The 26,598-nt window shown below is 45.0% G+C and overlaps 1 protein-coding gene across 16 annotated transcripts in view; it reads right to left on the bottom strand.

Moving 5' to 3' along the window:
• MBNL2 (muscleblind like splicing regulator 2) overlaps positions 1–26,598 on the bottom strand; it is a 501,363-nt gene that overhangs the window by 447,451 nt on the left and 27,314 nt on the right. The gene's annotated exons all lie outside the window — the stretch shown is intronic.

The following is a 26,598-nucleotide window of genomic DNA, read 5'->3' as shown; positions in this document are numbered from 1 at the left end:
GTACAGAATACTGAAAATGCTTCAGTTCTGAAACGATAACTGTGAAAGAACTACCTCAAAAGCAGTGAAGAGTGGTACTGCTGTAGAGTTCAGAATTTTTTTTCACCCTGTGGGCAAAAATGGAGAGCCCAATAGAGACCAGTCTCAGCAACTCCTTTTTCGAACTGCCGGTGCGGAGCACCGGCAGGACCCAGCCCACTTAAAGCCCTGGACACATCTCGCATCAGAATTTGTATCTTGATGACTGGGTGTCTGCACCCACACACACAACTTTCCCAGCCCCACCCCTCCTCCCGAAACCTTTGCATGTTTATACAATTACAACGAACATGTGCATTCAGTTGAAGGGGACAGGAGAAAAGACCCACGGGGGACTAGCTCTTGCTGGGTGGCTCTGCAACAACGGCTCTACACCGCAACACACGAGAACGTGGCTGGGAGAGAGGAGGGGGCAAGAGGCCAAACTCTAGGCCCAGAGTTATCTTTTTGCTCACTCAGCCTGGAGTCTTTTGTAAAGAGAAGGAAAAGGACCCGAAAATCTAAAGTGAGCAACCAGAGTAGGGCCCAGGACTATTAAGTGCATCTGCCAAAACATCAGAGTTCGGATCTATAGTCTAGTATATGTGGACGTTTGGACCAATTATTGAAGCTAAAAATTGAGCCCCATACTTGAACGACTTGCTGCCATCAAGGAGGAGAACATAAAAAACCCAGATAAATAATGGAAACGCACAATCACAAGTTCTTGCGCAGATGCAGTCTTTAAGGACTGGGGAGCCCCGGCCCCAACACAAACTGTGCCCTCGCATTCTAACACTGCTAATCGAACAACTGTGGAGGTAAATAGTGGTATTAGCACACAGTCATGAAGGTCAGCTACAGTGCCAGCGGTATCACTTCAGACTTCAAGTGGCAGACATCGATCGGCCTGTCTTGCCCCCACCAGAAATTATACCCAGCAAAAGCACAGCTAGTCCAGCACCCCTTCCAGTAATAAATCTGCAGCCTACAGGCAATCCCTACGTAGTGGTCCTAGGCAATGTACCTCATCTACAATCTGGAACAGCAGAATCTACATTATCTCTGAGAAATAAGGTGGCTCATTGGTTAAAAAACAATATCAAAATGTGATGGGATCCTCTAAATGAAATTATCTTCGCCTGACAAGTGGGTGACATTCGACCAAAGGAAAATCTTTTTTAGGGGACAGCCATAAAAGAATTAAAAAACCCACGTCCAGCGAGTGAAGTTGTGTCAATAGCCAGGACAGGTACTGGAAAACCAGGCAAAATAAAAATCCTGCCTTTAAGCTTCTTTTATAACCACCACATCCTGCCAACGCCGTGGAATAACGACTTTCCTCCTATACGTAGTGGTTTTGGACTAATTCCACTATTCCAAGTCCAGACTGGAAATAGAATTCCTACCCCTTGTTGGATTGGAAGCTATTGACTGGCATAGTAAAGGGGAGTGTGTTCACACCTCTGGTGCTGCAGTCACCAAAGTAGCATCGAGTGCCTATTAACAGCTCCAGCTTTGGAGCGAACCCTCCTTATCTTCTAGTCACCAAGCTTTGCACACCTTGCACAAACTATGGGGAGCCCTCCTTCTTTGCCAGGCTTTGGCAAATCAGTGAAAGTTCTATTCAAATTAATGAGTACCAGTTACTGCCTGCAATGCTGAAAGACTACGCTAATACTTGCCATCGCAGACCACTTTCAATGTCTTTTTTTAGTCGTTCTTCATTTGCTGCAAAGGTTTTATAGAGCAAGATATCACAGACGAGGCCAGGAAGCGTTCCCATTTCGATCTATGCTTCTACATGCAGTCTCTGAACCTGCAAATTCACACAGGGAAAATCTGCAGGTAATTTCCAAACGTAACAAATACCTTAAAGAAACTTTCTAAATATCAAAAGCTACAAGGAACTTAGACATCCGAGCTTACTCTAAGATTTGTAACGTCCCAACTAATAGCCAACCTGCAGTATACAAGAGTTCAAATATTATAGCATGTTCATTCACATGTGCTATCAGAAAAGTGCCAGCCCCAGACACAAGGCTACAGCTGAAGCGGATATTTTCAGCAAACCTGTACTCTTTATTAAACTACTCTTTCCAAATATAGTGAATAAAAAAAAAAAAGAAAAACTTTGGCAACCCGATATACCACTTAAGAGTAGAAGATGTAAGCAGAATTTATGTTAGGAAATCCACAAAATAAAGATTTTTCTGATTCCGATTTTTCTGATTCCCATTCACAAGGTTAAAAGCGTCAGTGTGGTGAAAGGTTTGCTGGCAAGTTCATGTGTTGTAAGAAGGGTATTCCCAAAGAGGGTTAAAAGGCTGGTTTTTCGTAAAGTAGAGCACACCTACAAAGTGAGTGTTACCTCTGTGGCCATTCAAAAACACTTCTAAATGTCCTTTTTCTATACCCAATTTACACACCCATGCTTCGTACCAAAGGGAGTAAATAAAGTTATTTCTCCAACAAAAAATAAAGTTTTCGGCCCGAGGAAGAACATTATGACGTGCTTCTTCTGGTAGATTTTGGGGTCTGCTTTTTTAAGATTTTCATAGGTGAGGGAGTATACTGTATGGAATTTTAAGGAATCTCAAAAAAGAACTATAAGGAAAACCATAGGGCTAAGCAGTAGTTGAAGTATTTGTTTAGTCGTTTAGTGTCCAGAAAAGCTCAGAGACTTCCAAATCTTGGACCTTGAAAATCAAAGATATTACAGTTTTCACTGTGTTCGAAATTTAAACACAAACTTTGTAGAACTGGACATATTTTTAACTTGGATAGCAGACCTTTTTTTATTTTTTAAGTCTGCTTGCTCAGTTCCTCTTTCCTTCACTTTGTGCCAAATTCTGAATGGGTGCTCTGTCGCAAAACTGGAACGCGAGGTTAGGAATTATCTAGGAGCAGACAGGCAGGCTACTGGGTAACAGGAAAGGTCTGCACCATTACGGACACCACCACACCTCTTGTTGGTATGAATAGGGACCTCCTTCTACAATATAGAGCCACATCACTCACCTGTAATGCTTGAAAGTTGTGGCTTGCAGGCAATACTATCAGTTGGTCTGGGTATGCACGGTCTTTTTGGCCTCACGAGTCACCACCATCCGGCACACGCACTACTCTTTCACAAGTCTAAGTATGTGCTCCGTCCAGATTTCCGCTCATCTGGCCAACCTCCAACGTCAACTGCTTGACTTCATGCCACACTGTCTCCACCGTGGTGCTCCATTTTCTCTGACCCTCAGGCCCAATTTGCTACTCTTTTCTAGCTCTGGGTTTGTAACTAACAAATACGTCTTTCATCAGAGGAAAAGACAAAGTGCACTCCTGTGATCTTTAAGTATTTTATTCTGCAATAGCTGCGTTAATGCATTTCTGTCATAAGCCTTGCTCACAACATTGCACTGCAGGTCATGTGTCCTATAAAGGTCATAGGTCACGTTGTCAGACAGATACGGAAACAAAAATATTTATCAAATTGTGTAAATAGAAAAAATGTGCAACTGCCCTCCAATTCATTGCTAACCAAAATAATTCCAGAAATGCTTCTCTTAAAACAACACGTTTTTGTATTTCACCAAGTCCATTGTGATTACTCAACCCCCTGGAAATAAAACGATATAAATGTTCCATAATGGGTACAAATAAGGTTTACAACTCAAAGGCGCTTTTTTAGGTAAATGGGTCCTGTATAGCTCAGAAGCGTCCGGTGCAGTGCACTGGTAATCTTCGTTATTAGAGGTCAGGATGCGGCTGGTTCAAGATAGCCATGGCTGGTAATAATCACTGAAAGCTCAAAAGGAAGTTACACCTACCATGGATAAAGTTTTGAAAGAACATAGGATTGAGGGGAGTTTCTATGTACGTAAAAAAAAGAAATAAAAAATCTCGCGATGGCTAGTTGTGACATAATTTCAGCCCCATCTGTAACAAAAGCATTTAAAATGCAATAGGTCTCGCAATCGCAAGTCTTCTAGCCATTGGCACTGTAAAAGGCAATGCCCGTTATAAAACATTAAAAGGCATTGTCATATACAATACCAACAGCTCACACCTTTGCAAAAGCAACACCTATTGCATTGCAGAGCGCGGTGTCTGGGAAGCGGCCGAGCTCATTGTTAAGGAGGAGAGCGCTGTGTCCCTGAAGCAGGCGCCGTGCTCAGTATTAAAGAAAAAAAAGAAAGAAAGAAAATAGAAACTGAGCACGGTGTCCCTGAAGCAGGCGCCGTGCTCGGTATTAAATTAAAAATAAATAAATAAGACCGTAGTCTCCCTGAAGCGGGCACCACGCTCAACATCAAAGATTTAAAAAAAAAAAAAAAACTGGAGCGCGGCATCCCACAAAGCGGGCCCCGCGCTCAGCATGCATATGCAAAAAAAAGCAGCCGCCATTGTCCCCATCAGTGTCCAGCATCAAAATAGTGCCCCCACACTAAGATAAAGCCGCCTGTGTAACAAGCCAGGTAAAAGGTCCAGTCCTTATGGGCGGTAACAAATGGAGACAAGGCGGTACTAAGGAGGGACTAACAAGCCTCATAATGAATCGGAAGCCAGTCTTTATGAAAGACAATGACAAAGCCAATGACAAATATGGGCGGAGAGTGGGCGCGGCTGCTAGTCCATACCCTAATACAGCATGCCTTGCAAAACAAGCATCGTAAGAGCTGAGCTGCTAGGCTCGATCTGAAAACTCAGCACATTTCCTTCCCACCCTGGATAAAGGGAAACTACAATGGCTCGATTTAACAGCTGCTCCTGCGTTTGGGGGCATTTGGTCCATTTTTGAACATTCACATCTCCCAACTAGAATAAACAACAAACGTTACATAGAAAAGTGCCCGGAAAGATCCGAAACCGCATTTGCCTTTTGGGGTTAACAGGCAGTGCCCCACTCGGCAAGTATTTAAAAAAAAGTAAACAGGTCACAGAAGCAAAAGAGCACATAACCGTCACAACAACAAAAAACGCTTTCCATGAGTGGCAGTGTTGTCAATACGTTTTTTAAATAATTGGAAGGGTTCAGGTGCTATGGAAAATCGGTATTAGAGTGGTTATAAGTAAGCCTCCTCACTATGCAAAGAGCATTACATCTAGTACATAGTGGGTTTTGAGGTCAAAGCCCCCCATGTCTCGTAGCAAGGATCAACTCATGGAAAGGTAGTGGGTGTCACTAGCTCCAAACAAGGAAAAGAGCAGTTTATTGGAACCTGTGTGATTTTGGGGAACACATCTATGATACAGAGTCCAAGACAAGGCAAGTCCTTGCAATGTTAAGTTAAAAACACTGTACAAATTCAACCACAGTTTAGACGAGAGGTAGGGTTAAAGACATCAACAGCCACACAAAGAACACTGAACTGCAGCAGCAGAACCAGCTACCAGTAAGCTAGTTGGTACTTGCAGTAGCATCATAAACGCCATTAAGTAGCATCATGAACTTAGGCATGGGTGTAACAAATCACTGCTGCCAAATAATTCAAAGTGCCAGCTCCAGCAAATGCACACATTGTTCAATCATGCTCTATGAAGTTGCACAACTAACTGATCCAGGCCAGACACTCTTCATGCCTATGGAGGGACTGGCTAGGATAATTAAGAACCCAGATAAACGTCACAAGTCCCAACTTTTGGTTTGTCAAAACAGTTGAAATGTGAGAGGAAAACAGGCGAGGAGTTTCTGCTCTAGCTCACTTGCCCAGAAATCTTTGTCACTTTAGGGCAGATGAGCCAACAATAAATCTAAAATTTCTCGCTAAAAGAAAGTATCCCAGTTAATAAGTCAAATGCTGATTTACACCAAGAACTCAAAAGAACACTGATTTCTGTCACGCCCTTGGGAGCTCAGACTGTATACTTAACATTCTACTTTACTGCATTTGCATTTATTTAGTGTTTTCTACACTGACGAGGCGCAGAAGCGCAAAGTGGTGAGAAGCACGTCACCCTGCAACGCAATGATGGAGGTCAAATCGGTGGATACTGGTTTTAGTTTTGTAGTGTAAGCAAGAAGCCTTAATTTATTTAGATCAGTTTCTTTGTGGTGGAATTAAAGGGAGTTAGACATTGTCGCTAGGATGTACAAGTTCATGCAATATAGCGGGTGGGTTGATAGAGAACATGAGGATTGGTAAACTTTCATAATGTATTTTTAAGACTTTTAAAGGAAAGTTTAGAAGAGATGAGAAGAGTATAGTTTGCAGAAACTACAAGTAGAAAGCTAGCCATGCAATTTGGAATAAGAGTCGATAAACAGGACACTACTAACGCTTTTATGTACATACTGAAGGAGGAGGCGAGTGGACAGGTTCTTGGGGTACTCCAGTTTTTATGTTGCAAGGTACAGAAGTACAGGGGAGCACATATGATGCTAGCCCGGTCATGAAGGGGGCATAAATGAGGCTAACCCTGTCATGAAGGTAAGAAGAAATCCAAAAAGTAATTACTCCATCAATACAGAGTTCTTTGAGCCTGGGAGTTCAGCTTGATTATTTAACTGTGTCAAAAGCCACTGGTAGGACCAGAAGTAGTAGTGACATTATGCTGTTTTATCAACTGTTTTAAGTCAACCAACATGGCAATTAGAGGATTAAAGAAAGCAGAACAAAAGATTGTTGGGGAAGGCTCGTCTTGTTCCACACTATTAGCTGAAGAAACATTAGCCTAACACTGGAACTAAGATACATTCTGCCAGCCACGTCTCAACTCTGCTATTCATTACAAAAGCAGCCAAAATCTTAAGAATTGTATTCTAATAGTTGAATAGGCTCTGGGAAACGGCCAAATAGGAATCTTGTAAATAATTGGCCCTCAAAAGGATGCTTACTTTAAGCATATCATCTAAATAAGAATTTCCAAATCTCCACTTTTATGGTACTTTCAAAGATATTCTAGAATATCAGCAGATTGATGTTGGTTCTATACTACTATGTCTGTCCTCACAGACAGACCATTGCCAGGAAATGTCCCTAACAAGGAGTGAGAAGATCTTTTTGTAACCCTGACAGTCCAAACCAAATCAGGAATTTAAGAGGGCCTTGAGCAGCCCTACCCTAGATGGAAATATTAGCCAATAATAAGCGAGTCCAGCACAAAGCCCATATTAATCAAACTTAATTCCAATACAAGCTGTATAACTGGGCACGCTTTCTGTAGATTGAAAACAAATTTTAGGCACATGTCCGGGATGGAGTTTGTGCAGGAAGGTGAGGGTACCATATGTCAATGAGTGTAAATGTTTGGCTCTGAGAATACTAGTAGATGGATTACAAAAATTGAGCATAAGTTTTCTTATCAAGCATTGCTGAAAAACTAATTTCAACTTTAGGGTTTTCAAATGTGCTTTTGGCCAGGTGTGTTTCTCATGCCACACTCCTATATGTGTCCACTTCAATTTTCACAATACCCATTTATAGCTGAACCAGTTTTTAAATCTGTTTTGATAACATTTATTACTATATTTTTGAATGATTATATTCATGTACTGCTTGCAATATTTGCTTAAGACCTAGGGCAGCAGTATCATATCAGCTTGCATATAGCAGAAGTGCTTTGTGCAGTCCTTCCAGCTTTTCAGAAACATTTTTCAATCCTTCTAGAATTGCACCCATATCAGCCGAATAAAGCCTAATTAGGATAAAAAAGTAGGGGGAAATCGTGCAGCCCTGCTTCGATCCATTAAAAATATGTATATTTTAGTTTCTCATGCCACACCCTCCTTTTACACATTCCTGAGTGTTTCATCGAAAGAGCTGAATGTCTCTGCGCAACTAATATGGGATTCTCAAGCCAGTAATTCTTTTTTCTAACGATTGCTTTTATTGACCCTGTTAAAGGCAGTGTTCTACTCCTGGAAGCAGCAATACAGTCTCCTTAGCTAGTGATGCTAAGATCCATAATATTATCGACGGGTTTGCAGCCCTTCATAAACCCTGCTTGATGAAAGGGGGGGGGGGGGGGGTAGTTGCTTCTTCATGCCAATATTCAGGTTCTTCCAACAGACGTTTTATGTATAAATTCTCTGTACAGTCTAAAGTGCTTTGAGTTGCTAATTCTATAGGTTAAAATATTTCAGTTCAAGTTAAAATGTTTACTTAAGGATCTTGAGCAGCAGTAACTAAAATTATTTTCCTAAATTTACAGTGATGTTGCATCTAGTCTAAATATATGCTATCAACCCTCTGCACAGCTGTCCATTCCTAAGAGATCTTGCAACAGGCACATTTCAGGACTAATATTCCCAGAAACCAATTGCATCGTCAGATCATCTTTCCTGAAAGTAAATGATATAATTTTCATCACATTGTCCTGTTCCAAAATCTTTCACAAACACCTACTTAGATCTTTGTCAGACTCAAGGGCGAGCAAACGGTTTTAATAATAAAATTTAACATTCAGCAAGAATTTTGAAACTATGCACAGAATGACCCTAGAGCATGGAAATTAATTAAAGTGATTTTCCTACAAGGGTTTTTTGTATTTAAAATATATGCAATTTGTTTTAAAGAAAAACACGTTTGAAGAAGAGGCCGCAAGCACGATAAAATATGAGCAGCAGCTCAGTACTATAAACAAACCAATATGTTTTAGCAAGAAAACAAACCTAGAAATAACCAAGACTGGTAAAAGTTTACTTAATCAGAAAGGCAGTACATCTATTAACGGGAGTGTGTACAGAGGTAAATTGAACAACCAACCAGCCTAGATGCATGGTTGGTAGAGAAACCAGAAAAACACATTTTTTTTCCAAATATTAAAAGTTTCTGTAAGTTAGGCAAGAAGCGTTCAAAAGAAAATCTAAATGGACAATCAAATAGGCCATCTGGGAACTCAATACATGGACACCTAGTGAACATTTCAAAATCCAGAGACCGTGGATTAAATACCAGGAATAAAACAATATCTATGCTAATTAGACACTGGTCTCTTGCGGAACAAACCTCAGTCTTAACCATAACTTGTGATTTTCAATTGTTTTTCGATTTCAATTGCAGTTATTTATTTTACTTTTACCTACATTTAAATATTATAACCAAAGTTAACCATACCATGGGGGCACAAGAGAGCATGGTGGAAACTAGGCCATCACCAAATGAAGCTCTGCTGGCCCAGCACATTAATCCATGCAATTCTCCAGCACCGGGCCGCCACCACCCGGCCCCCACACTGCAGGAATTGTTAAGGGGGGGGGGGGGGCTGGTTGCAGTACACTCGTCTCTCACTGCTTGTCAGCTCTTCATTCAGCTGGCTAGCTTGGGCACCTACCGAAATACCGGAGCCGAGACCTAACCACACATAGGCATAACACACCCACACCATGCAAGGGGGGTGGGGGGGTTGCCCCTGTCTGCTAATCAAATGATCCCTCCCAAGCGCAGTGACCTGCTGTGGCGTTCCTTGGGGTCCCCTTAACGCTATTGATCCTACCTGCTGCTGTGGGCTAGCTCCTGTTGTGCTCTTGCGAGGGTCTGGCAGCTCTGTTCCCCACCGACTACATCTGGACCTGCTCATGCCACCCAGAGACTCTGGGGAGAGGTGGGGCCCGATCACCTTACAGCCAGCCCGATTATGGAGAAAATAGTTAAGCACCAAGCCAAACTGGCATCTGATTTAAAAAAAAAAACCTATCAGGGTGTAAAGTGAGATCCCCAGGGAAGGGCAGGTGCCTGACGAAGGACACAGCACAAATCGAGTACACGCCTCTCAGACCTATTGCCAGATGTTCGAAATAGCCATAAATCTATAGATTGCAAAATAGATATGCTTACCAAACAACTAGACCACATGAATAATTGCCTAGGCAAACAAGGAGATCGACTATCCGAGCTGCAGCAACAAGTGTTTGACTGAGGATAGCACCACAGCAATCAATGGACGACTTCTGCAGATGGAGAAGATCTTGGCCCTTATTAAAGCCAAGTATGAGGTCCTTGAGGTGCACTCAAGGAGGAACAACAGAGTGTTGGGCCTCCCTGAATCCACTACTATAACCACTGCTGAAGACTATATGGAGACGCTTTGCAGAGCTCTTTTTGGGGACCACCGGACCCCTCTATTATATATGGATCGCGCGCACAAATCATTGAGACCATGCCCCCCGCCAGGGCCCGTCCCATCACTGCCAGACTGCTGGCCTACAGGGACCTGGATACTATCCTACGTCTTGTGCGGGGAAAAGGGGGTGATCCAATATCAAGGGTACAAGCTCTCCATCTTCTCAGACTTCACCCTCGTGGTGCAGACCACCACAGGGTATTAGTTCATGCCAAGTGATTATTAATGAAGCTGGATCTACCCTAAGCTCTCTTCTATCCAAATCGGCTTCGAGTGATTCACAATGGAAAACCCATCTTCTTCACAGAACCAAAATTGGAAACAAGGTTTTGCCACAAGCATGCCCATGATCTGATGGCTACGAGTTCCCAGGCGGCCATGAATTCAAATATCTAAGCAACAATGATTGATACGGACTCACTATAGCCCTCTAAAATTTCCACGACCGGCCGTCTTCCCCTTTTGTGGGATGGGGAGATTACTCCTCATTATGTCGCCCAAGGAATGGTTCCCATTTGGTGCTACTGTGCTTTTGTGGTATTAGGGGGTGGGAATGTTCTTCAAGTTGGGGATGTTGAAGTGGAAGGGAGGGTAAAGGATATGGTTAGAGAATTGTTCTCAAATAGCTACTATGCAACAATGCACATAATAACCACCACTCCTGTGTGCGGTTTTCCTTGTGGCAACTGATAACCCACATGAGATTTAGGTTTTGTGCATATTACTTAAACTGCCATGAGAGACATCACTTTGTGGTATGAACAATCTCAGAAAAGTGAGGCAACATATACCTCCAAAGACATGCTGCAAACATAGTAGTGCTACAGGAACTTCATATCACAGACAACACAGAGCTGCTTACTGGCAGGATGGAATAGGAAATGCCTAGAAGTCCACTTACTCTGCATACACGCGAGGGTGAGCAGTCCTATTTTGAAGAGGCATTCTGTGGCAGACACTCAAATCGACCTACGACTCAGACAGATGCTATGTATTTGTCCAAGGAACACCGCTAGGCATGAAGGCCAACATTGCATGTGTGTATGGCCCCAATGTGTACTCCCCCTGAATGTTTTGCCATGGTATGGTATGGAATACAATTGTTGCCCTGGGGCATTCACAGTGAACGGGGTCCTCGACCCTCACACTGACAAATCCCAATCCGTTAGGCCAACCCACACGCTGCTGCCTGTCTGCGGTCTCTCCGGACTGATCAAGACTAGATCAATATCTGGCACACTAGGCACCCCCTGGTGATTGAAGGCACCTGGGTAACCACCTCCTGCGGCACATGGGCACACAGTTTGTTAGCTAATACCTAGAGACATATGCATGCCCATCAAGAACACTGAGCATCTAACTCGCACACTGCCTTATCGTGCACTGGTGGCTGTAGCATTATTCTCATAGGGTGCACCTGACCGTGCTTTCACTTGGAGACTGCCTCAATAGCTTTCAGAGATCCCCTCTTTAACACCGATATATGGAGTGCCATTATCAAATTCCTCAATCAATGGTGGTAAGGGCTATTTCCGGGGCCTAGGCATATTAAAACAATCTTGCATGCTCCAGGACTTTCGCAGGTAGCTGCAGGTGTTGGAACTCAAACGCCGAGACCTGGATCTACGCTATATTGGGACAGCAACATGCACTGCCTTGCACAGATCGGCAACAAGAGGACTATGAAGAAACTACTTTAAGCAAAACCAGCTACCTGCACAAGGAGGCTACTGCTTGCCGAGGAAGACAGAGCAGGCAAGACCCTACCGGTTCCCTATTAAACACAGACTGTATTTGAGGTCAATCTAGTAGTCAAATACGAAGCTTCATAGTCAGGAATTATGTAATCACATGGAAATAATGCATTCTCCTGGTGTGATCTCCAGGCCGGCTCTCCATTCAGCCAGTGCTGAGTGTTCTTATTTTGACTCTTTGTGGAAAGTTCTGATTTTTAATGGATCAATCATTTCCAATTCACTTGTAACTGCCTGTTCAAAGACAAGACTTTCTACTAGCAGAAGTTTGATTTCTTATTAAGAACTGTGTCACTTCTGTCAGTCTGTTCCTCCTTGTCACACAAAGGCTTTCAGTTTCAAGCGCCTGAAAAATGTGGCCAGTTTTCAGAGGAGCTTGAATTTGAACAGCATAGGGGTTGGTACAAAGCCCAGTCCCTTATTCAAACCGCTCATTATAACAGGGCTCAATTCCTTATTGTTTAAGCTCACCACTAGATTGTGCTGGTACTCGGTGGAGGTTCCTGGTTTGTGTTCAGAATTTGCATCCTCTGGTTCTTCTCTTCCCAATGGATCTGGGCGTCTCTTTTCTTGCATTTTGTTTGTTGTCCTTGACTTATCCCTAAAAAAGGAGTTCTGCTGAAATCTGTGTGTAAGAGACCCTTTAATACCATAGGGAAATCCCCTTGGGCTGGTGTGGGGAGATGGGTTAAGCACAGAAGGGGTGTCCTACTGTTTTTTTATTTTCTGAGAATCGTCCATACACACTTTTTCTATGCTACATTTTGCACTTGTAAAAATCGGAACTTCAGGCAACCAGAAGGATATATGAATATCTGCTAAACCCTCATATCAGGTAATTTTCTAACTTCTCAATGATTAGAAGATACAGATAACCAGTGCTATTAAACACAGTCCTAAACCAGTGTCCTTTCAGAAAAGCTGGGACAATAAATATGACTGACCTAGGACATTTTAGCTTCAGGGAATACTCAATTTATGACTGCTAATTTTATTAGCACAGGCCTGCCCCACAGAGTGAAATCTTCACTACCTTACCCCTAGACTATTGTGCAAAATATTTCAATAGCAGACGAGAGCATGGCAAACTAAAAAATTGCTTAGCGGGGAGCAATGGTGCTTTGTACCCATATGAAGTGCTTCAAAAAAGATAAAAGTATTCAAAAGTAAAACAGCAATAAATAATACTCTCACAAATACTAGTGTATGCTGGAGAAGGTAACGGTTTTCTGTGTTCCACATATTCTTCCAGCTAAAACCAAGGATCAGACTTTCTATTTTTATGACGTGTACTATGGATCATACAAAGGATGTTTTCATTTATTTCAGGCTTCATTTTCTCTACAAGATCGGGCGCGTACGTAACAAAATGTTTTCTCCAAACACGATCACAGCGTTTCAGCGTCTGTCCAGTAACTCGCACAAGAAGGCCCTCAAAGTTCTCAGTTGCCCACTGTACTGAATAAGGAACCTAAAGAACCAACAGATGGGCGATATCCTCCACACTTTCCCCAATATGGCTTTAACTTCCTCAACCAATGCATCACTCATAATGGGTCAGCTACACCAAACAACAACTTCGGTCCTGCCTAAAATTACTTCCTGATTAAAAAGAAATATATTTGTGTCAAAGCAGGTCACGACAAATAATTGAAATAGCTTAGATTCTTGGGAGAATGAGACAAGGTCCATAACAGCCATTATAAGAACAGAGTTGCACTTTCACATTAAACGGATTATTAGCATGTTGTATATCTTCGATTGTGGCTACTTATCAACTATGTACAAAGCAACAAAGGTCTACTTTAACCCTAGCATCACCAAAATGGACAACTTATCCAAATAACACAAATGAGATTAACAGACACCTGACTAGAATTCCTTTTCATGTACCACAGATGTCTCTCTTAGGATCTACGGGCATTTTTAGCCACATGCCACAGGTGCACTAGATCAAGCAGTTGCACAAATGTATATAATAAAATTAAAGCCTCCTTCCACACACTCCAAACCCAGAAAAACTATTAAAACAGTGGTCATCCATCATGTATGCTTGCTTGTGATATGCGTATAGCGCAAATATAGGCAAAATGCAGTGGCACGCCGTTCAGAGTCAAATGCAAATATACAGTCAAAGATTCAATCAATCAGTGATTTGTGAAGCGCGCTACTCACTCGTGAGGTTCTCATAGCGCGCGGGGGTGGTAGGAGGTCGTGCAACTCTGAATCAGCCGAAGAGCCAGGTCTTGAGGCTTTTCCTGAAGGTGTGCGGAGTGGGGGAATGTCTGATGTTGAGCGGAAGTTTGTTCTAGGTCTCAGCAGCGACGTAGGAGTAGGCTCTTCCACCTGTTCTGGCTCTGCAGATGTGCGGTGTTTCGAGAGGGTGAGATCAGCAGACCAGAGGTCTCTCTTGGGTGCGTGGAAGGAGACTCTTTCGTTGAGGTATTGGGGTCCGGTGTTAGGAGAAGTAGCTGGATATGTATTCTATACCTACATAGGTGCCATCACCACAACAATTGCTAATGCTGCTTCAGTACAAGGGATTCTACCCAGAAACGAAAAGATACCATTGTAATCCAGATCCTTAAGAAAATGACCGCTGATCCAGAGATCCTGATATACTACTGGCTGTTCTAGGCCAACCTCCCAAAAGTATTAATCTTGAAACAATATTTTCAAAAGTAACTGGTTATCTGGAAACTACTTTCCTCACTTTTAAGGAACAAAAGAAAACCAGCATTGGCATAGCCAATAGGTCTCGCTTTTGGGACCTTAGAAGTATTTAGTTATGCAACTGTTGCATGGCTAAACACTTATAAGGTCCCAAAGGCGAGACCTATTGGCTATGCCAATGCTGGTTTTCTTTCTAATCGCGGCACCGGTGCTTTACTTTTGACATTAAAAGTAAAGAGCGGGTGTCGCGATTATAGCAAAAGTAAAGAAATAGATGTTTGTTTCTATTTCTTTACTTTTGCTATAATCGCGGCACCGGCGCTTTACTTTTAATGTTAAAAGTAAAGCACTGGTGCCGCGATTAGCAAGCTAAAAATGCTACCGCCGGCCACAGCTTGCAGTGCATGTCAGCGAGTGGTGCGCGCACAGCAGTAATCACGCCATATGGCGCCTTTGCTGAAGCGCGCGCGCATGCACTGCAAACTGTAGCCGGCGGTAGCATTTTTTAAAGCCCTTACTAAAGTCTCTCCGAGCAACGCATGGAGCTGACTCAGCGAGACCTAAAAAAACTTTTCACAGCTAAGAAAGAGGGCAAGGAATGCACAGAGATCCTTCAACATTCTGCTCACTGGACTGATAACCTTGTGTTATAACACAGTTTGACTGCACTTAGATTTAAACCCTTCTTCTGAAACCTAATCCAGCATGTAAAAGGAGACCCTTTCTCCAAAATCAAAATGTTTTTTCCTACTGCCAGTTCTTTCAACTCTATCAGGACACATCTGTGATAGTCTCAACAGATATATTTTCAACTATCAAGTGTGCACGGATCATAAACAGACTTACATTGAGATACCCGGGACCAGAGGAATGTCCATGCCGTCAACGGATTGACTACTGCACTTGCCAGAAGAGTTGCTAATGGGTCTGCTTTAATGTAATAAAACTGAGATCATGCTAGTTTCTGGAAACATTAGCTACACCAATTGAATTATTATTATCATGCCATGTGTGCCCTACCCGACACCCACAAGCTAAGCAAGGAATCTTGGAACTAAATTCGATTCAAAGTGGTTAATCATCCTGCAAGTAAACAAGCTGACCTGGAATGTAGGGTTCTTTTTTAGGAGCCTTCCTTAGATCCTCCTTTACTAATAAAAACATATACAGTACAATTCTGTCGACGGGGATCATCCAGAAAAAACTATTACATAGGTACAAAGAGAGCAAGTCTTTGAGGTCTCAGACTTGTCTGAAGAAAAAACAGATATTTCATATGTTGTTGTACAGAGGCACTCTGGAGTATCTACCTACACTCCTTACCCTATACTATCCATTCTGACCCCCTTTCAGACACTATTACTTGCTGTTCTTCTTGAGAGTTGAACAGTTTGGTGAAGTACATCGCACTCTCAAAGCTCTTCCACTAGGGTGATGCTACTGTCGCCTCTCTGATCGCTGGCCGCCTTCGGAACGGACCCCCGAGCTCTTGAAGACCCACTGCCTGCATCAAACGCATCCACATGAAGTAGGTCAAGTTGTCAAGCTGCTGCTTGTTCCTTTTCTTGCACCCCCTAAAGAAAATCTGCGTGCTAGCCCCTTCCTGCAACAGTCAGGACCTCCTGGGAAGGATGAAAGTGCACTTTCTGAAATGTTAATCATTCATTCATTGGGTGGCACTAGTATAGTGTATTACAAAAAAACGCAAATAAATATGAAGCATCATCACTCAATGGCTACATCAGCCTTTCAATCATATGAGGCCTGGACAAGGTAGCTGAGAAATGCAGCTTGTTTTCCTCCCCATCTGTCACAAAAAAAACACCGCCCTACCTTCAAAAAATTCCAACCGCTACTCCTGTCACTCATTAGACCTGAGGACCAGAGTTTTACCTGCTGCCCTCATGCACGGCAGGGGAGGGGGCATCTCAAATTAATTATATTTGTCAAAATAATGTATTAAACGTTCTGCATTTGTATCCCGGAGCTATGTAATTTACATGTAAATCGCTCACTTTGTAAAAATGTTATTTAACTGTAGCGCCAAGATATTCAATTTAATTGTAAAGAGCTCACGTTTCTCAGGGGCGGGTTCTTACAAGAAAAAAGTACACTCTAAAAAGTTATTAGGTGCCAGCTTAGAAACAAAAGTAAATCAGCCCAGCAAACTCAGCATCCATTCAGAGGGGCTTCAGTATCAATGTGAGAGGAGAAAAAACCTGACTAATTATGGTGGACTACGTTACTGAAGAAAGCTTGGAATGGTCGGTTATATGCGCCTAAAAACCTCAATCCGACTGACATATGCATGCATTAAATACAAAATAGAAAGCATGGAATACTGCAGTAAGCACAGAACCGTAAATGTGGTTAAGTGGACAGAAATTATTTGCAAATTCTATGCTTTGGCCACCTTTCTGGTAGAAACCTACTTTTGTGGAAACTACCACAAATACAAACGACGCTACAGGCGACCCCCTTAAAAAAGAAAACAATTCGTTCATATCAGACAATCTATGTTTATTATTTACCCAAAACTTGCCGTGGTCTCATTTTACAAAGATTGTTAAAGGGGTCAGATGCACAGAAAACAATCCTAATCAAGAGGTCATTTTCGAGGTAATATCTGGGTGCTGGTTTTATGACAACCCTTTTAGGTTACCTAATGAAATTAGGTCACACATGCAAGCGACAATCAATTAATGAGCTTTATTAAATCATCTTAGCAAAAGCCCTGCTGTCCTTTAACTATTTGCCCCGTACAAATCCCACTATATGCAAATGCTCTCCTATGAAACATGGTCGGGTTCAGGAGGGCGCGTTCTCCTGACACCAAGGTAAAAACCAAGTCCCTGCTTTTAAAAAACATAGCACCAAGCTTTTACTAAAGAGACGTGTTTATATTCTCCCACCGAAGCACAAACGGGTGTGTATTGTCCGGCAACGCTTTAGAGTTCACATCCAGACAAGGGCTGGTATTTGGATGGAGACCAGGAATGCCGAAAATGCATCAGTAATGTAAACAGGAGCGTAGAGATTCCATTAGTCTGACTGCGGGGCACAGGCCGGGCCTTCGTGCTCTCTCATTCACACAAAGCCCTTTAGTGAGTGGGGATAAAAGAAATGTCCTTCAAACTTCAAAGTGGCACGAGGCGGAAAACAATGCACCTCTCCGAAGACGCCACGCCTTCCGTAACTCTGACAGGCGCGCGCCCTGAAATAACCTTACCAGATAGCACTCGGAGGAAAAGCTGTTGCTTGTATCGTCTTAAATACTGAGAAACGATTGCCGACGCAAAACATACAGTGCGGATCGGGATTACTCCACCTGCATGAGGGAGGCGGGCACTTTGTCGCGGGTTGGTGCAGAAACCACCACTGCTGTTGCAACCAGTTAATGCAATAATCGTGTCTGGGTGAAGATTAGAGATAAGCAGCAGTTTCGTGACTTTTTTCTTAAGACCCCCGCCATGCCATACTGCGTATTTCTCAACAGATCTCACGTGATAGTGCAGGGAAGCCGGCTAAAACGTAGGTCTTAAATAAACAGACTTAGTGTAGTCTGGAAGTCTTGAACAGAGCATTACATCTCTAATGCATGCCTTTGGCACTCGATTGAAAGAAAGACAAGCATTTGCAATGCAATAGGTCTCGCATTGGCAAGAGTTATTGGCATACCTTTTATTTCGGTTTTCAAAAACATACATAACATGCATTGTCACTTACAATGCCAATAGCTGAAACTCTCACAAATACGAGACATATTGCATTCCAAATGTTGCACAAACAAGCCTGCACAGGCGCACAACACAAGCATACACGCAGACACACAAACAAGCGCGCGCACAGACTCATTGAAGAGTTAATAAACAAGCCCACGTTAAATGGAAAGGCAAGAAACTTTCTAGTCGCACGCAGGAAAATTAGTTTGTAAAACTGAGTTTTGTTTGTAAGGAACTCATCCAGTTACTCAAGATTTCACAGACAAACTGGCAAATCGTCACACGGACAAAGCAGACAGGTTATACGCCTACTTAAAACAGAGAAAAAGCACCAGCACTAATCCTTTTACAAAACAACAAACCAAGAATACTCTAACTCAGCCTCTCCATTTCTTACAACACATTTTACACGATGAATTTATGGACCTGGTAAAAACCAGCAGAATTGCCGGCAGCCCTTCTGACCTGTGTCCACCACAAACTTTCAGGACAATTCTTCTAACAACCTCTGCTGCCACTCCAGTAAGAAGAATCATCAACGATTCCTTAACTACTGGAATATTTCCAGAAGAACTCAAAATGTCATACATACGCCCACTACTGAAGAAAACAAACTTGGACCCGCAGAACCCTTACAACTGCAGACCAATTACAAATTGACCTTTCCTGGGCAAACTGTTAGAAGGTGCAGCGTTCGCTCAGAGGTCACAACTAATTTAAGACAATGCCATACTTTCAGACTTCCAAACAGGATTCCGTCCGGATGAGTCATAGAATCTGCCCTCCTTGCCATCTGGAATGACCTGAAGAACACAGTTGACAGCTACAAGGTTGCTGCGCTATTCCTCTTGGACCTCACCTCGCGGGAGCAGTAAACGACCGAAGGAATCTTGGGAAGAAACCGAAGGTCAGGGCGCAATACCAGACGACCCAGGAGAACCCGCAACAAAGGAGGAGATCAAATAAAGGAACCCAGTTCGTCCATCCTACGAGCAGAAACAATTGCCCCCAAGAACACCACCTTGAAGGTGAGAAATGCCAAATTCACCGAGCCCAGGGGTTCAAAGGGGACCCCCTGGAGGGCCTGCAAAACCAAGGGGAGATCCTAGGGTGGAGCCATAAAATAGCCAGAGGCAAAAAATACCCCCCAGCAGCAACCGAGCCACCAGAGGATCGAGGCCGTCCAGCCCCGGACTGCGGAAAGCCCGCAAGGCAGCCCATTGAGCCTGCAGAGTGGAAGGAGCCAGACCCAGGGAAAACCCCTCAGCGAGGAAATCAAGGACCCGCAAGGGATCCACCGAGACCGGGTCGACCCCGTTCAGCCCACACCAGCGAGAGAAGGAAGACCAATGGCAGGAATAAGACAGCAGAGCCAAAGACCTGCAGGAACCTTGCAGCCAGTCCACCAACCCCACCGAACAACCCTGTGCAAGCAAGGCCACCCTCTGAAGAGCCAAGCCTACAGATGGAGCCGGTGCAACATCCCCACAAAGAACGGAGGGGCCCAGTAATGGGTAGGGCAAATCCGGAATCACCCAGCACTCCTGAACAGCCAGCTCTCTTAGATGAGGAAACAAAGGACGGCGAACCCAACCGGGAACAACCAACAGGACAAACACCTTCTCCAGGCGGATCGTGCACAGGACATGCTGAATCAAGGGAAACGGGGGAAAGGCATATAGGAGGCCGGACAACCAAGGGAATGACAACGCATCCACCCGCCAAGCCCCTGGGCATGGACGGAGAGTGGAAAAACAGGGAAGGAGAGCATTGAACTCGTACGGGAACAAGTCGATCCGCCAACGGCCTAAACGGGCAACCAGAAGTCGGAACACCGAAAACCTCAGGGAGAGGCAGGGCAGACAGAGGAGGAAGCACCCAGCTCAGGTGATCCGCCACAACGTTCACCTGCCCCGGAAGATACACAGCCCTGAGGGACAGGACCGAAGACTCCGCCCAGGACAACAGCTCCTGGGTCAGCAGCCAAAGGGAGCAAACCCGGCACACACTCTGATGATTGATGCACCCTCCTACCACCCGATTGTCCGTCCGGACCAACACATGCTGACCCAGGAGAGAAGAAGCAAACTCCAGGCATGCCAAGAGAACCGCCTTCAGTTCCTGAGAGTTGGAGGAACACCACGCCTGAAGCTGGTCCCAGAGCCCCTGAGCAGACCAGGAACCCAGGGTCGCCTCCCAGCCCAGGTGACTGGCATCAGTCGTGACCACCCGGGATAAGGAGACTAGGCAGGGGAGACACCTGGAGAGGTGGGCATCGACCAACCACCAGCCCTGGTCGGCACGAAGTTATGGAGACACCACCACAGGAATGTCGTAATCCCCGAGCAGGGATCCCTATGGGCCAGATGATTCCCCAAGGGGTACAAGTGGAGGAGAGCCCAAGGCAGCACATTGATGGTAGCAGACATTAACCCCTGAACCCTCAACCATTGATGGACAGGAGCAGAATCCAGACCCAGGAGAGAACCCAGATACCGCCACAAGGTGTTCTGTCGTTCCAGAGGTAAGAACACCATCCCCCGGACCATGTCCAGATGACCCCCAATGAACAGCAAGTCCTGGATCGGCAACAGCTACGACTTCTTGAGATTGATCAGGAAACCATGGGAGGAAAGAACCTCGCAGACCCTCTTGATGTGCAGCATCCCCTTGGAAAAAGAAGAAGAGGCAGAAATCAGCCAGTCATCCAGATAAGGAAAGGGTGACAAGCACACGCAGGTAGGTGTCCAGAAGATCCAGGGATACAATTTCCTCCCCCTGAACCAGTAGCAGCAGAATCTCCTGCAGAGAGAGCATTTTGAAATTTACATGCGGAATGAACAAATTAACCCGCTTTAAGTCCAGAACTGGACGAAAGGCCCCAGACACCTTCCTCACCAAGAACAGGATTGAACAGATGCCTCTCCCCCTCTGAGATGCAGCAACAGGCTGAATAGCCCCCTTGGAGAGAAGATCCTGAACGCCGGCCAGCAGGGCCACCCACTTCACAGGAGAGGAAGGCAGCGGGGTGGCGCGGAAAGCATCCAGAGGAGCGGAGCTGAAAACGATGGAAAAAATGTCCCGGACAATTCGGAGAGCCTACAGATCCGTGACGGACCTCTCCCAAGTCGCAATGAAATGGCGTAGGCATCCACACACCAGACAAGCCACCGGCAGGACCAGAGAGAGTCAGGACTTAGAGGCAGAGAAAGAAGCAGCCGGCTGAGACCGGGATTTGTTGAAGAACAGGGTGCCCCGGCCTCGATCCCTTCCTCGAAAGGGCACACTGCCCCTAGAAGCAGATGTGGAAGGAAACACCCTCTTAGGACCAATAAAACATTCCCTGGAGGAACGGATGGGCTCCAAAAGCTTCCTGTCCTCCGCAGACTTCTTCACCATGTCCTCCAAGGAAGCGCCAAACAGCTTCAACCAGAAAAGGGGATTTTCATCAGGATTGCCTTCTGGGCAGCATCAGCCTTCCAAAGGCGATGCCACACTTGGCACCGGGTTTGAATAGCAGCGCCACCAGCCGTGGCCCCCAAGGTATCGAAAGAGATATCCGAAAGACGAGTCTGTTGTTCCATCAGTGTCAAGGTAGGCACCACATCCACCCCCTGGTACAGCAACTCCGCCAAAGACTGGAAGTCTTTCAATAAAGACTGGCCTGTGTATGACAAGTATGCTGAAACACGGATGGAAAAGTTGGCCGCCGCATAGGCCCACTTGGCAGCAGCCTACATCCGTTAGTCAATCAGGTCCGAAGGAGAAGCATCCGCGGAGATGATGGGGAGTCCTGAGTGGCGAGACCAGCCATGAGAGAGTCCACCTTCACGGAGGAAGGGAACTCCTTAGCAAAGTCCTGGACGGTGTAGCGCTTGGCCAGATACTGAGGAAAAGCCTGCTCATCGACTTCCTGCCACTCATTGTCAATAACTTTCTTAATGGAAGAACGCAGAGGAAGGTACTCAGGCGCCTTGCGCTGATACTGCAAGAAGAAATCCTCCGAAAGTCCATCTACCTTGGGAGCAGGAAACGCCATGTTATCCTTAATGTGTTGTAGGACATCACGCAGTTCCTGGCCATGGACATACCGACCCCGGAGGTCCTCATCCTCCCCATCGACATCGGATACCGGGGTGGGGGGGGGGGGGGGGGGGGGTGGATGCTAGGGGGAAGAGGGACCCTGCCCCCCTTCGTGCTCCTCAAATGCTGCCGTCACAGCTGCCTGGATCATTGCCTGGATGGACTGCAAAGAAAGGGCCTCAACGGGGGTTTCGAGCTAGAACCAGCCACCACTGAAGGATCTGCCCCCTGATCCATGAGGAAGTCAGCTGGAAACGCCACACACTGCTACAATTTCAACGCGAGTGAAAACAGCCCAAGAATGCCCCAGTCATAGCCTGACCTAATATAGGTGAAAACGCCGTAAAAATGCCAAGGGAACACTATTGCCTCACAGGACCAAGTTACTAAGCAACTGGCCATGCGGAAAGACTGGCCACACCAGGACCTGCCCTGCAGGAGGCTGGTCACAAATGTAGGAAAGTGCCCCACCCCCCCCTGCCGTCAAACTCAGTCTGGTCCGCCGTGCGCAACCTGAGGGGGGAATATGGAGCGCCGCCACCCACCCGTGCTGTACTCATTACGAGCACAGGCGGAATGAGGGAAGCGATGTGAGGAACTGCTACCGTCCTGGATGCCGGCTCTGAGGTAAGACCAGAGCCCGCGAGGCCCTTGCACAAATGATGCCCCTCACGGCAACCTGTGCGTGACTGTATTCAGTAGGAGCATGGTGCATCCAACGCGCAGTCAGAAGAGTACCGCCTGTGAGGTCTCCTCCCTAGCGAGTGTACATGGAGGCCGGTTGAGTCTATGGTCCGCCGTGCGCGAACTGCGGGAAGAGAACCATGCACGCCGACACTGGTTAAATGAAATAAACCACCGTCAGGGGACATTGAAGTACCGCACACCCGTAATCAGGCAGGACGCCACCATGGCCACAGAGGACAAGATGGGCTGGGCAGGCAGAGCACAATTACCCCGCGGCCCCCCCCATTAATCCCTGGCTCGCTATAGCAGAGCCTAATGGCCCCCAAGCAAGAGGAAACGGAGGAAGGAAGGGGGAGGATCCCCACGGGCCCTCTAGAGCAGAGCCTCCACCCAGGGACCCATGTTCCTGCTAAAGCAGGACCACACTTACCTGAAAGAACACTTCGAAAGTCAGCGCAGAACCAAAAAAACAGGCTGGGGGTTGGGCCGACCCTCCTCTTATAGAGGTCAGGGGTGATATGGGTTGGCATGTTGGGAAGGGTTGGGAGGCATGGGAGGCTAACTTTTGCTTTGGAGGGTTCTGGTGTGGAGCTGAAGCTCACTTCGTTTAGCATGTGGGGAGGAAGACTTACGAGGAGGTAATGCGGCATCTGCCTGCTTTTTTTTCTGCTATTTATCTACTTGTGTAGCAACTGCGGCAGCCATGCTTTAGCTTTAAACCTCTGAAGCTAAAGTGCGGCATGACACAAATGCTAATAAAGCAAATAACATACAAAAAAAAAGCAGGCGGCTGACGTTACTGCTACTACGAATGTAACTAAATACGGAGAAAAAACGTGTTGCTTTGTACATGCTGGTTGTAGTAAAGCACGTCGTGGGTAGAATAGGAGAAAATCATTATAGAAAATAGTGCTCACAGACTGTAGATAAAACCGACTGTAACAACACAAGTAAAAAGTCCAGTCCACATGGGAGGTTACAAATGCAGACAGGGCGGTACTAAGGAGGGACTACCAAGTCTATTCAGGAATCAAAAGCAAATATTTGGAAAGGATAGTAAGAGGAGCCAATTGAATGATGGGCGGAGCTTCAAGTCCATACTTTAAAACCGCGCGCCTTGCAGAGCAGCACATGAGCTGCCCAGGCCCGACCTAAAAACAATGTGTGTCAAATATACACAGAGCAAAATGAAAACTACGTGAATACAAACTGTTGAAACTAAAAAAATATTTCATTATGCGGTTGTAGAGGCAAAATGGATTTAAATATTAAGTGCATGTCCTCAAGGTTTTTCTTATGAGACTGCCGATTGCCAAATGGCAAGACAATCTAGTCACAATTCCACCCAAAACTTCTTTCTTTTGTCACTGTACACTTCCCGTCTTCTTGATCTTATTCTTGCACCTCTTTTCAATCATGGCTTTTCATAGTTTTCCTATATTTAGCTACCTCTTCCTTTCTCTCTTTTTCTAATCTGAGTCAAAGACTTATGATGAAAAATAAGTCCTAGTTCATGAACTAGGAAAAATGTACTCCAGGAACCTATACATTTGAGGTCAAGGTGTGGCAGATGAAAGGGAGCGGTTTCACTGGGGGAAGAGCATGAAAAGCAGAGTATCAGTCAACTTATACATTTATTTCTTTAAACATCTGCTCCAAGAAACTGGCAACAATGGCAAATGTGACATCAAAACTGGCATAGCTTAGTTAATTGGTCACAAAGAGGCTGCATTTTAAAATAACTTACAGGGTTAAGACATCAGGTGCAGAGATCTTTGTGTGCCCAGCAATTCTGAGGCAAGTATAATATTGGAAAGATAACTCTGGTGGGATATGCAGTTCTGGGAGAGTTCTATTTTTTGTCTAATCACAGTTTTGACTCAGACGGACGCATAGAGGGTTAATGTGTTTGCTGCTTAGCACATCGTGTAACATACAGATCAAAATTTGTAAAGAAAAATCAACAACAACAAAAGCAAGTAACATTAGTGAACTGTTGAGAAAAGTGAATTGAAAAAATTCAAAAGAACAAACTAAAAGGCAAGACCGAACAAATACACTGAACTCCTGAAACTTGTTACCAGCATTAGAAGCTGAAATGGGCATTACCAACAGCGAAATACTAAAGAAAACAGAGACCAGTTGGAAGCCCAGGAAAAAGTAGATAACTAAAACGATAACGCATTTCCTGAAAAATTTAAGCTAAGACATGAAATTTAAATGTGATTCAGGAGGTGAAATTTGTGGAGGTTCTCGAAGACGACTGTAAATCTGAGGAGCTTCGTCACTCCTTTACTGCCCAACTGCCCCCTTCAGTAGGGGCACACGTCAAATTTGAGACTGGTGTCCGCTAGCAGGTGGGGGCCATAGTGCTTGATTTGAGTTGTCTAGCAGCTGGATTCTATTTCCTCTGATCACAGAGGAGGATGGGCCCAACCAGCGATCCAACATAGGGGATACCCAAGAGCAGCACCCGCTTTTGTGCTGTGGTTGATTGAGGTTGTGACACTAGAGCAGTAGCCAGAGAGCACAGGGACAGACGGCGCGTTCTCCCACAGAACCAGATGCTGGAGGCAAGACCCCTGTGAATAATGGCAGTCTGGCACAGACGAAGGGTGGAAGATGGGCCAATGGCAAGTAGGAAGGTCTGTAACACAGCAACTGACCCTATGCTTTTTGAAAACCAGCCAGACTGTACAGTTCTGAAGTTAGGAGCGGCTTACATGTTGATTTCTGGAGCTGTGAAAACAACAAAGAGGCCAACCCAAACTTTTTACCCGGTGCCTCATCACATAGTAAATCAAGACTATGGAAAAGTGAAACTGAGGAGCAGGGTTTGGAAGTTACCCCCCTTTTTTTGTCACATTCAGGAATCTACAGATTCCTCGTTCAGCATTGCAGGTAAGATTCCAGTGCACGAGGCGGCTTTGGGGAAGACAGAATACAGACAAGCAATGATCCCAATGGCATTGAACTGCTAGTGGTGGAGAAAGGCACTAAAGAACCCAAGAGTGTAAAAAAAGTGATTGAAGATTTCCATTGATCATGCACATGGAAACTAAAAATGGGCCTTTTGGAGTTCATTACCTCCTGACTCTGGTACTCAACGGCTAGAGGTGCACAGATATTTTACCTCTGGGATACGCGAGGGTGTGAAGCACACAGAAAAGAGCAAAGTGAAAGCAGTGCTGTTACTAAGGAACCTGGAGGGTAAGATGCAGGGTTTGGGAATCATCATGGGGGAATTAAGAAATTCTGGACTGTGAGTGAGCGTGACAAGGCCTGAAGACGGGAAGGAAGATGTTTGCAGCAGGCTAGAGACTCAATTTTTACGCAGATGTTAGCATGTGATCCCGATGGGGCACTAGGGCCTCAGCAGATGAAGGAGCTATTGCTCAGAGGCTGGATGACACTGTCCTGTTGTCTGTAATGGTTTGAATGACAGAAGAAGGAAATACATTTGTCTTTACTCATCTACAGGGAGGAATTGTTCTTACAATCCAATTAAGTCAGCAGGTTGCCAACATCAACAGTGAAGCTTGTGAGGGGAGATCCCTCGTGGATGACTGCCTCTGGGGAGGCCCATGGAATGCTGTTGACTTGGT

This window comes from Triturus cristatus, chromosome 8 (genome assembly GCF_964204655.1).
Source record: "Triturus cristatus chromosome 8, aTriCri1.1, whole genome shotgun sequence".
NCBI classification, from domain to species: domain Eukaryota; kingdom Metazoa; phylum Chordata; class Amphibia; order Caudata; family Salamandridae; genus Triturus; species Triturus cristatus.
The sequence above is the reverse complement of the archived record's forward strand: the minus strand, read 5'-3'. Positions and strand labels throughout refer to the sequence as shown.